The 13,170-nt window shown below is 44.2% G+C and overlaps 1 protein-coding gene across 2 annotated transcripts in view; it reads right to left on the bottom strand.

The window, feature by feature from the left end:
* LOC103190894 (WAS/WASL-interacting protein family member 2) overlaps positions 1-12,866 on the bottom strand; it is a 40,963-nt gene extending 28,097 nt beyond the window's left edge. For both annotated transcript variants that reach the window (XM_042343153.1, XM_042343151.1), the window contains exon 1: positions 12,685-12,866. The gene's annotated coding sequence lies outside the window, so the exon portion shown is untranslated. The remainder of the gene's footprint in view (positions 1-12,684) is intronic.
* Positions 12,867-13,170: the final 304 nt, after the last annotated feature.

The following is a 13,170-nucleotide window of genomic DNA, read 5'->3' as shown; positions in this document are numbered from 1 at the left end:
TGAAAAGCATGGACAAGGCATGGAGGAAGGCAAATACTGTATAATAAATCGTTACATTTGCTACAGTGCCCTTTGCGTCAGGAGAATGCCTCAAAGCACTTCGCAGGATTTACTGTAAAACACGGTGACTGTAATGTGTGGGCGAAACGCATTGCTGGGGTTTATAGCAAGAGGTGTGGAATACAAAAATGCAAGAAAATACTATTGTGACTGGACAGACACTGGGGACTGCAGGAAGGGGGACGAACGGGGTTCAGTTTTGGGCATCTCAATAAAAGTAAGTATATACACTTAAACACCAGCTAGCTGGGCTGATGATGGGGGATTGGAGGTGCGAGATGATCTGGCAGGAGATGGACTGCAAGGCGAAAGGACTGTGGGATGGAGTTCCAATGGGTGGGGAGCATAGAGGGTGAAAGCTGGAGCCTGCTGAGCAAAGGGAGCGGGCAGGTTGACATCGCGTTAGCAGATCACAGAGGTAGGAAGGAACAAGGCCCCGGATGGCCGAGAACGAGGATTTTGAACTCTATCTTTTGAGGGATGGGGAACCAGTGGAGACGGGCAAGGGTGGGGGTGATAGGGTCACGGTGCCAAGTGCGGAGAGCACATGAGTTCTGGATGATCTGCAGCTTGTGGAGGGAAGAGTTGGAAAGTCAAGCAGGGAGGGAGTTGGCGTAGTCAAGTCTAGATGTAAGAAATGCATGGATGAGGGCTTCGACGGCCTGAGGGGAAAGTCAGTTGTGGAGCCAGGCCATGTTGTGGAGGTAAGGGAAGGCAGAGCAGATCATGACACTGATGTGGCATATCCTTGGGGCGGAGCTGGCTCCAAGGCGAGTCTGGAGGACTCCAAAGCACTGTTGATACCTGCTCAATCGATAGGTTTTGAAGGGGGAGGCCAGTCACTGGGAGCATTCTCCCTACTCGGTTCCCAACAACCCTGCAAGACAAAACCTCGATGGGTAGGGTGGTCTTTGCTGGACAAGCAGCAAACGTGTGCTTAATAATAACTTCTGGAGTTAGTTAAGCTCCAATCTCTGGGGAGAGAGTGCACATTCCATTCCAGACAAAGGGAAGATTTTCACACATTGAACTCTCAATTTGGTTTGGAAAAATTGGTGATGGGCTTCCGTGTGTGTCAAGACGCAGAGTTGAGCAACAAGAAGGAAATCATTTGTGAAAAGATTCGATAAAAATGGTGAAGAACTTTTCCTCTTGAATAGTCCGTTCATGATGGGATGTAGCAGGATAGTATTTCTAAACTTGGAAACGTTATAATTGGACAGGCTATTCCTACTACTGTTGCTAAACCTGGTTCTTGGTTGTCTGCCGCAACTTCATCTCTTTACCCCACATTATACAATCAAAAAGGATTCTCATCCAGATCATGTCCAATGAATCTGCCAGTCACACCCAGCAGTAGCTTAGGAAAAAATGAGTAACTTGACTAGCAGGGCAGGATGTCAGACGCAAAACTAAACCAGAGAGCAAAGATACAGACCTAACCCAATACATTATAACAGGTAATTTAAAACAGCTGGACAATTTGAACAAACATGAATCAGATTACTCTGGTGCAGAGAAAAATAAACTCAGTCTAAAGGAGGATTGTCTTTCTCTTTATCCTTTAGTAAAGCTGAAGCTGATCATTCTACAGGGTATGCGTGACCGCTATTTATTTAGAATGGCTGATAATGCAGCACCAGAATGGAGGAGATATGCAAACCAGGAGATGAGAAGCCTTGCAAGGATGTACAAGCTGTGCAATTCGGAAAGCAACAAACTCCAAAGCAAAATTGGATTGTAAACAGTGAGCAATGAACGTGCAATGAAGCAGACTGAACAAACCTCCTGAAGATTCACTGGTGGCAAATTGTGGCTGAGATGCCCAAGGTCACTTGTCTTCCTTTTAATCCATTGCTGTTGTTGGTGGGGGGGGATATCCTTTCACTGAGGCCATTTGTCAGATTGAAGGTGACCTTTTCCCCCTTATCAACGTACATTAAATAACACATCCACAGCTACCACCAAAATGATGAACATAACTGAGCAGGAAATGATTGCAACTCAATTCAATGCAAGCTAAAAGAACCATCCCCTTTAACTATCACTATGTCCTCAACAAAGCTTGGCTACAGGCAACCAAAACCAAGTGTATATCACAGCCCGTGGAGCCATCAGCTGTTAACCTGTGTGACTGGATGTCAATGTCACTTTCCTACAAGTATCTCATTGCATTAATATGTAAAAAGCCAGCTCAGAATTGTCATTTGAAAAAATACAAATTCACACATTGATCAGGCTAAAGTAATCCAGTTTTCTAAGTGATCAGATCCCACAAGGACACCACAGAATCACTATCTTGATCTTCAGTAAAATTTCAAACCTTTACTATTTTACTTCACATCACTCAATTTGGCATATGCACCACTTGGTATCCGTCTCTAATACAAAACATGTTCCAATATGTATTGATATCAGATATGGTCAGGGAAAGTTCTCAGCATGAATAAAGTGTTCTTTTTAAAGTATGAATTATTTTCCCTCCAAATACTTGATGCTGTCCTGGATATTAAAACTCATATGGATTGCCTTAATTCTTTACGTCTACTATAAAATTAAGGTGTGCCTTTCTACAACTTTCTGCTAAATCACATCACTTGTGTTTACAATCATCTGGATTTTATTATGTATTGACATTTCTTTGCTCACTTTAATCAGATCTAGGCTTTCGGGGTTGACAACACAGCTCTTTTCCACCCAGAATCCCATCTTTTTTAGTTACTACACTTTGCAGTATATTCTGTGAAGTGTTTTGAGATGTCTCGAAGACGTGATAAGGCATTATATCAAATGCAAGGATTATTATTACTATCTACCAGCTAAGTCTTACTCTGTTGGCACTACCTCAGCTGCTGTTTAGCGTTAGCATTAGCATCAGTAAAAGCAGTGTTAGCAAGTTAGCAAAACAGAGCCGGCTGAAGTTAGGAAAAAGTGGTAAACCCCCCCAAAAAATTAAAATTGTCACCTGAGCATCACAAAGTTCAGCATTTATAAATAAATGTTTCTTGCGTTAATCTAAACATACAGTCACTAACATCCCACAGTAAATCCTTTAGACATCCACAACAATATGATAAGGCGCTGTATAAAATGCAAGGACTATGATTAAATGAAGGCAGTTATCATGTTTCACCACAAGATTTTGTTACATCTACAACATCCCCTCATTAGAATGAATCCTTTCAGAGAAGCAAATGAAAGCCACAGGTTAGTGAAAGGAATGTTAAAATTAGTGATTTTTTTACATTATAATTATATATTTGTTCAATCTCCCCCTCCCCCACCAAAAAACCACAGAATTATTATTCTGTTATAAATTAGCAACTAATGAGCAAGTCAAGCAAGACCCATTTTTGTACTTACAGGATATTATAAATCGGTTAATATAACCAACAGAAGAACAACTGTTTTTCAGTGCAGAACTTTGCAATCGGCACTTAAGCAGATTAACGGTCCTGGTCTGAATGCTAATCTAGTCTTTTTTCATCTAAATGGGTCATTTTAACACTACCCAGCCAGCACAAATGGTCACAGCCTGGATGTAAAACTCACTTATCCCATTGCTGAAGTTTAAAACATTTAATACAATAAAATTTTTGAAGTACAATGCCCAAAAGGCTGACAAAGACGTGGGAATAATGTGTTTTTTAAATACAGAAGTTGCAGTTCCTTGAATAGTTCCCATTAAATTAGTTCCAATAACAGTGCTTGTGAGATCACAGCGTACAATGCCAGTGCTTTTCCAAGCTTTCAATGCAACAAAAGTCTTTCAAATCTGCTTTTATCCACATTTACTGGAAGAAATTATTGTGGACATACACTCTAGAACACGTTTCAAGCTAATAAAGGAGCAACTGACCAATTGTTTTTTGCATTTTTGCAATCCAATCACACCCCTTGATGTTACTGCCTACCCACGCACTTCAAAAAGTACATCTCACAAGTTTAAGACGTTCTTTCATCAACACCTATCTCAGTATGATGTTGGTGTGAAATGGGAACATGCAACTACATAACTGTTTTAGATTATATTACCCTGTCCCATCAGTGTGATGTTATCTGCTTTTTAATGTACTTCCCACCTTCACCGCTCCCCTGCACAAAACTGCAAAACACTATAATCACAGAAAGTCAGTTTCAAACTAACAACAGGACTGCCTCAGATCATATTGTCTTAAAACAACCATATCCACGACTGTTAAACGCTGTTAGTTTACACACCACACATGGAAATAAAATTAGTCATTCACTTGGTGTACTCTAATTGGCTGCCGCATTTACAGTCACTACAGCCTTTCGAGATGACATGCTAAGCGCTATATCAAATTCAAGGACTCTTATTTTTATTATTAATGGAAAAGAACTCTAGAATCTGTTGACCAGAACAGAAAGCAGATTACTAGTGAGTTTCAATAGCTTGACATCAGTCCAGAGAGAGGATAAAGAAAAATCAACGAAGGTAGGTCACACTGCGCCAGTTCCCTCGCAGTGGACAAGTTGAGAGCAACGCTGAGTCATCGAAAGACGTTGTCTCAGCTGGAGAAGTGAGTCACCCAAGAAGTGGGATGGAAACAAACCTGGTGCAAAGGAATGGGGAGCAGTTAGAATCAGTTTCTTAAGGATTTCTGCTCTCCACTCCCACAAATTCACTATTTTCTTTCTCTTGCATTGGTGGCTCATGTCACAATAAGGGTCTCCAGGTACTGCCAGGCATCCTCTTCCTTGCCATTGGTTATGCAAGAGCCGAGACAATGTGTTTTGAAGCTATTCAAACGTGTGTGTGCTCATATATGTAAACAGGTTTTGGTTCCACATACCAACCCGCTCCTGTTCTAACCTGATGTTAAAACACATTTCCAGGTGGGGTGATCACCAATTTTCTGCTCCGCCCAAAGACACCGAGACTAATAGTATCATCTCATTCCTACTTGAGCTTTGCTTTAAATAAAGAAAAATATTTTCTCTTAAGACACCTTTAAAGCAATGCAATGCCCACTGGCAGTTGGAACAATTTTAACCTTTCACCCCAAACTCCTTTATCACTTTAAGAATCCTTGCAAGTTTTTTTTTCAACTTCTACACCCCGTCACCTTGCCGTAGGCATGGCATTTATCTTTTTTTTTGGTCAGCAATTTGCACACTGAATATGGAGATGACATGAATCAGCTTTCACCCGGTCTGAGCAAATGGCAGGACTATCAAAACTGCCACAACTACTACTTATCTGTCTGCGGTTACAAACCCCTGTGAATGTAATCCTTCAAATGATACCACAGTAGCACAAATTTCTTACTCCCATTACCTTCCATTCACATTTACATGCATTTTGCATCACTTTGAAAACTTTACATGCAATAACTTCCAGTGTTCAGATGTTGGGCGAGAACAGGACTGACTGCTGTGGTGGAAATGACAAGCAGGCTCCAGAATGGTCTAATTCAATCTATAATCAAACCAAGATACTTCACTATGGGTGCCTGCTCCAGTGCCCCATTACAAACCCCACCTCCACGAAAAGAAGGGTAATGGGAGGTGGGAAAAACATAACTGAGGATGAGAGAAAGACCCACCATCTTAAACAAGGCATGGATAACTATAAAATCCCCATTTACATGCTATGGCGCAAGCGTAGGGAAAACTATACAATCACTACAGTGCATAGTCCTGCGCGGACTCGTAGCTAATTGCACCTAATGTATATATTTGCAGAGTTGATCTTGTAAACTCCCTCCTCCCATTAATACACAAAATTACTGATTTCTTAATTACCACATAAAGTGTTGCAGTAACACTCGCACAAGTCTTATCAATATAAATCATATAATCGCCAAAGTCCCTATTCAGTTTCCTATCAAAACCACTTAGATTTCTTTGCAATACTCACATTAAACACTTCCTAACTCGTAATGTCGTTCCCTATCCTCCATTATTCCTGCACTTATCAACCTGATGCATTGAATCACAGGAAACGTAGTTTTGATCCGTCAACGCATATACAGAACCTCATTTCCCGTGATTCCAAAGTTTGCCATTAAAGGCACATGCGGCAACAGGTCAAGAGATATTGAATTACTGAAAATGTAGTATTGACCCATCACCCCATACAAACTTAGCAGCAGCATTAAATTACACATGAGCAATGTAGATTATAGATTAAATCGGATTTTCTACGATTTATACAGTTTGCCTTCAACTCGGACTTTGTGTAAGTCATATTAAATGTTATGGTCCCAACTGATACTACTTATGTGAGTTTTATTGTATAGTGGAATCACTGCATTCCCTGAATTGACTAGTTCAGTGGGAAGTAGGAATGATTGCTTTTTACAGGTTATGTAAACCTAGAATTTATAAAAAAAAACCTAATTGCAGCCACGCAGTCATTATCCAGTTTATTTAATAATTTTCAGAAAACCATATGATCTGCTCTTCTCTGCCAAGATGCTGCTTTCCATTTCACAAAGACTTCAAAACATGTGGTTTCCTCAATAAATCACTCTTCCTGCTCTGGTGGCCTACAAAATACACCAACACAGGCTGAGGGCAGATTGGAGTTAGGGAACATAGGCACTCTGCACGAGTAGCAATGTAGTAGATTCACTCGGTGCTGATACTGTAACTTGAGGCATAAATTACAGGTGATGAAAAACGTGACCTCAACTGGCATCTATTTCAATAATATTCGTAACACAAGTTCTGCCTTGTCAGTGGTCAAATTGATAAAAACTTTCTTAGTTTTATTGTTAAAAAAGTAACAGAATGTATCAGTGGTTGTTGTCTACTATAGCTGCATCAATGGGATTTTCAATTAGACCTGTACATCTCTATTAAACCCAATGTGACTGGGTATTCAAACCTTGCTAACAAGTACCAAGTCAGTGAAGTACTGCAGATTTTTCTCATTGCTGTTTCAACACTGATGACTTAATTGCTGGCTTTTGGACAAATGACACGATTATATACTCTGCTTTTTTTTGAAAGGAGAAGTGTGTTCAGATCAAAACATAGTCCAATATGTAATCTAGCCAAGGCAGGCTTGTCACAGCTTAGTAAAGGAGACTTGTGCCAATTTTCACAAAGGTTCAGGTTTAGAAACACAGTAATTAAGCTACCAGGAATTTGTCAACTTCCCTCTGCAGGACACTTCCGTTCTAAACCTCTCAACAAACTCTGCAGATTGCAGAGTGGGCGGCAGTTCTCCAGTACTTCATGCTAAGTGGACATTCTTCATGTGACCGAGCTTCACATTGGTGGGTTATTCAACCATGGATGCCATCACGCTCCAGCCACTTCCATCTTACCTCAACCTACAGTGTACACTTAGGCATTTCCAACAGATATCAGGAATAGGACTCTCAGCAGATGTTGTATTCCCCGACAACTTGGGCTGCTATGTAGCACCTTATCACCACCTGACAGGTTAACTCAGTGTGGACAGGATTAAATTGGGAGATTGATTTACAGAACTCTGCTTCATGTCACAAGCTAGGCTTACCTAGAGCTTCAATTTATGCTCTTAAGGCATATTTGGGCAAAACCTGGAGAATCTTACATCACAGCTGTCTGGAAAGGAGATGTCACTGGATATCTAGGACATCTCCACTCAATGCGTTCACACTGATACAAAACACTCAGGACTAACTAATAGGTTTCAGTTATCCTGGCGATGGATCTTGCATAACATTTAATATTCTACTGAACTTGGTTGAGCAAGGTTGAACCTGAACACAGGGCAATAGTCTATAAAGCACAAAGATCAGATCAACTGGGTCATAAAATTACTTTTACCTAATGCAGATTCATTTCTAATCGCATTACTGTGCACGGAGCTTGACCCTCTGTAGCTTGTTGCCAACCAGTTGACTGCTCACCCTCGCCAGGCTGCTCACGAACCAAACTGCTGTATTACTAAGCATACTAAATAAATGTATACAGCCAGGTACAGTCAAGTACAGTCAGTATTTGAAAAAAACAGTGACTGGCATCCAACTCAGCTGAACAGGCTTTCAATTATGTAATTTTAATAAAGCATTATTTGTCCCTGGATCCACCATTTTCCTAGGCTCAATTATTCTAATCATGCATTTCCCTCCCGCTTTTCTATTGGGATATGTATAAGCAAAGGCGATCAAAATTTCTATTGAGCATGAGAACTCCAGTCTACTGACCAAATGAATGTACCGATCAGGTTTGAATTGTATTATAGTGATAGGTTGGGAATTCTCTTTTTGTGCGATTGCATTTGGATTTAGAATGAATTCACATTTCACATGCCTGAAACTATTGTCTGTGTTTATGTACATCCTAACAGGGATGAAATAAAAGGAGGAAAAGTCAACAATGTTTGCTGTAAAAGAGGAAGCAGATTTGATCAGCCCAATCATTCTTTCTTCTTCCTAATTTTTTTTTCATGCTCACCCTATTTTGCATTCGTGCAGAGCAGAGGCTTGCAATATAATGCATACTTTGTCCAATGCGTTTGCCTACACATACACAAGGCACTGCACTTTATAGTAAATCCTGGGAAGTGCTTTGAGATGCTTTATCAAGGTGATGAAGCACTGCATCAAATGCAAGGATTGTTATATACTCTGAGCCTGGAAATATTGCACTGATCGTAAGTGTGTTCAACACTACTGTATTCCCAAGCCTGTCAGTATCTGTAAAGTATGCGCGCAAACAATGTGCGCCCAAGTATAGTAAGTATTTGAAAATACAGTGACTGGCGTCCAACTCAGCTGAACAAGCTTTCGATGATGTAATTTTAAAAGCGCTTCACAGGATTTATTATGAAGTGCAGTGTCTTGTGTACGTCTCAGTAGTTCAGAAATGTATACTGCATTAGTCCAGCTGCTCTATAACTATCACACAGATCAGTCACAATCTGTTCAAATTCTGGAGTGACTCAGCAATGTATTCCTAGTCTGCTCAGTATTTACACTGCGTACATCAGTACTGTATTCCCAGGCCTAATCATACCGTATGCACACTACAGTGAATCAGATTGCACTTACAGGCCAGAACCAGTTGAATAATTGAGGGGCTCCTTCCCGTTTCTCTTCGTTTAGTTAACATTAACCCTCAATCATTACTTTAAACACCCCAAGTACTGTGTATTGATATATTAGATTCAATGCTAAGAATTTTTCCCTGTATAATTAATGAATAACTAATTACAGTATTCAGTTTATTCCAGCCACATATTGTACTGCTGAATTTTTTACCTACTTACGGTAGTATAGTACCTGTCATACAATCTCTCTTTGTGCTCACTTGTTTCTGCTTTTTTTTTGGTTGCACTCCCTTTAGCCATGCATTCTGAACAGATTTCAGTTGTTTGCTCCCATATCAAGGAAGTAGTTAAGGGTAAAGCAATTTAAAAAGTTATAATCAGCAAAAATATAATTACTGTACTGTAATTCATTAGTCGCCCAATGTGATATGTACCATACTCCAAACTATAATCTATTATTACTATCTTCTATTAAAGATGCAGAGTATTATATTATAAATCTTGAAGTATAATTAGATTTTTTAGTTGGACAACTCCTAGACATAGTGAGCAAAATTGGGGCGCTTACATCAATTCCTCCTTTCTCCCCCTTCATTCCAATGTGAAATGCTCAATGCTTATTTAATTTAATGTACCAAAATGCAATCATTAGAATAAATGCCATCCACTGTTACTGTTCCGAGACTAGTCAATCACTTAGTCTCATGTTAATCTCACTGCATTAGTTTTAAGGAAACTGCTTCCACACTATTAACACACTGGATCCCAGTTGACAGCTTTGAAAACCAGTCGATCTTTACGTGCCCAAAAGAAGCATAGAATTACAAAGACTATTACTGCAAGGAAACAGGCCCAACTAGTCCATGCCGGTCTTTTATACTCCACAGAAGATTCTACCCCTCCTAAGCCCCTCTCCTATTCCAATTTCCTTCTTGTATCAAGTTTCCTCCTGATGTATGTTGATGCTTTCTACTTCAATCACAGTGTTCACCGTCTTACCACCATCTGTGTAAAGCTGTTCCGCCTTTCCTCACCTCCGCAACATTGCCCGACTCCGCCATTGCCTCTCACCACAAGTCACCGAGTCCCAAATCCATGCTTTCATTATATTCCAGCTTGATTACACCAATTGCCTGCTCACTGGACTTCCCAACTCTTCCCTCTGCAAGATGCAGATTAATCAGAACCCTGCAGCTTGTGTCCTCTACCGCACCAGGCTCTAGGAACCCATCACCCCCTTTCTTGCCCGGCTTCACTGGCTTCCCATTCCTCAGAGAATTGAGTACAAAGCCCTCGTTCTTACCTTCAAGGCCCTCCAATGGTCTTGTTCGCCCCCCACCTCCCTGACCTCATAACCCCATATCAACCTGTCCGCTCCCTCTGTTCGGCGGACACCGGTCTGCTTCAGATCCTCTGCACTTCCTGCTATACAAGTCTAATTTGCTGCTGCTGTTGTTTCTAAACTCCCTTTTAGATCTGCTACTGGCTACCTTATATTTACGGCCCTTCATTTTGGACTCACCAACAATAATAATAATAATAATCCTTGCATTTGATATAGCGCTTTTCACGTCAGGAGGACGTCCCAAAGCGCTTCACAGAATATACTGTAAAGTGAATTGACTGTATATTTGTGGGCGAACGCGGCAGCCAATTGCGCACAGCAATGTCCCACAAACAGTCGTAGATTGAAAATGACCAATTTATTATTGTTTTTTGTTTTGGAGGGATTATTCAACAAATTACATTTGGATAGCCCCTTTCACGTCAGGACACCCCGAGGAACAGCACATCGGGGTCTGGCATTGAATATTTTCATAATTTTAAACACCTCCAACAGGTCCCCTCTCAATCGGCTTATCTCCAGAAATATAAATGAATTCATCTGATTTTTCTCGACAGCCTCATTCACTCATCCCTAGCCACATCCAAGTAAATCTACAGTACTCTCTCCAATATCGTATTGTTCCTGTAATATGGTGATGAGAACAGTACACAGTATTCTAAATGTCATCTAAACAAAATTTTATATAAATTTAACATGACTTCTCTAGCTTTGTACTCTAGGTGGTGATCAATAGGTCACAACCTCTTCTCAGGGTTCAAAGAGAGATTTACAGGTGTATAAATGTGGAATCATACGTTTGCGCTCACTCAAATTCCAACATTTCTGACATGCTCATACTATCCACAGAGTTGGCAGCTTTGGAAACCATTTGATAATATTGGTCCCATTGATAAGATCACAACACAAACCAGAAGCTGCAAGTTACGGACATTAGTGATCCTCTAGCTCACAGTCGGTGCCTCAGTTGCGTGACAACTTATGTTAGGATTCAAGACCAAATGCCAGAAAATGACCAGTAAATGTAAAAAGTAGAGAATTGGATTTTTTTTGAAAAATGTTTTTAGTCCCAAACGTGCAAGACTTGACAGGTCTGTTCTTGTACTCGACCTCAGCAAACACAGGTTTTAAGATCCTGACATCTGGAAGGCTCTCCCTCTTTCCCTCTCTCAACACGCAAACTTTCCTGTGTACAAACCTGGCAAATGCAAATACAGCCACTTCTCCCTCTTCCAACATTACCTCCTCCCCAGCCTGGGTCCCCTATTATACAGACTGCATTCGGCAGAGAGAGGGAAGGGGCTGTGGGCCCACCAGCTGCCCCTCAGGCCTGAGCTGTGCACCTTATCCCAACAGCTGGAGCGGCTGGTGAGCTTCACTCTCTCCCTCTCTCCCCCTCAGGCTGGGGCCTCCCTCTCTCTCTCCCCCTCAGGCTGGGGCCTCCCTCTCTCTCTCCCTCTCAGGCTGGGGCCTCTCTCTCTCCCCCTCTCAGGCTGGGGCCTCCCCCTCAGGCTGGGGCCTCTCTCTCTTTCCCTCTCCCCCCTCAGGCTGGGGCCTCTCCCCCCCCCCCTCAGGCTGGGGCCTCCCCCTCTCAGGCTGGGGCCTCTCTCCCCCCCCTCAGGCTGGGGCCTCTCTCCCCCCTCAGGCTGGGGCCTCTCTCCCCTCCCCCCCTCAGGCTGGGGCCTCTCTCCCCTCCCACCCCTCAGGCTGGGGCCTCTCTCCCCCCCCCCCCCGCCCTCAGGCTGGGGCCTCTCTCCCTCTCAGGCTGGGGCCTCTCTCTCTCCCCCCCTCAGGCTGGGGCCTCTGCCCTCAGGCCTCTCCCCCCCCCCCCCCCCCTCAGGCTGGGGCCTCCCCCTCTCAGGCTGGGGCCTCCCCCTCTCAGGCTGGGGCCTCCCCCTCTCAGGCTGGGGCCTCCCCCTCTCAGGCTGGGGCCTCTCTCTCTCCCCCTCTCAGGCTGGGGCCTCTCTCTCTCCCCCTCTCAGGCTGGGGCCTCCCCCTCAGGCTGGGGCCTCTCTTTCCCTCTCCCCCCCTCAGGCTGGGGCCTCTGCCCTCAGGCCTCTCCCCCCCCCCCTCAGGCTGGGGCCTCCCCCTCTCAGGCTGGGGCCTCCCCCTCTCAGGCTGGGGCCTCTCTCCCTCTCAGGCTGGGGCCTCTCTCCCTCTCAGGCTGGGGCCTCTCTCCCTCTCAGGCTGGGGCCTCTCTCCCCCCCCCTCAGGCTGGGGCCTCCCCCCCTCTCTCTCGCGGTCTCTCTCTCTCTCTCCCGCTCACCTCTCTCCCGCTCACATGCTCGGGGCGGGTGGGGGCGCTGCCGGTGTGGAGTGTGCGGTTGATGGTGGTGGGCGGGGGGTGTCGGCTGCTGCTCAGGGCCTCAGTCTCGGGCTCGCTGTGCCCCGCGGCCGCCGCTCGAGCTCCCCGGCTCATCCACAGCCAACCCGGAAACCTCGGCCTCTCCGCACAAAATGGCGGCCCGGAGCGGGGGGGTGCGACGTCGCCGTGCGTGCTTGCGTACGCCCCACCCGGCCTGCTGACGTCATCACTGACGCTATGCGTGCGTTACGTGCTCGTTCCCCACTTGCTCGCTCACCCACCGTTCAATGTGCGTTGCGTGCGCGCGCCCCCTCCCCGCCCCTCCCCCCCCCTCCCCCCCCCCCTCCCCGCCCCTCCCCCCCCTCCCCCCCGCCCCTCCCCCTCCCTCCCCGCCCCTCCCCCTCCCTCCCCGCCCCTCCCCGCACGTGGCCGCTGCTGTGTTTGGAG

This window comes from Callorhinchus milii, unplaced genomic scaffold, assembly GCF_018977255.1.
Source record: "Callorhinchus milii isolate IMCB2004 unplaced genomic scaffold, IMCB_Cmil_1.0 Scaffold23, whole genome shotgun sequence".
Classification (NCBI taxonomy): Eukaryota; Metazoa; Chordata; class Chondrichthyes; order Chimaeriformes; family Callorhinchidae; genus Callorhinchus; species Callorhinchus milii.
Note: the sequence above shows the minus strand (reverse complement) of the source record. Positions and strands in the feature narration are given on the sequence as shown.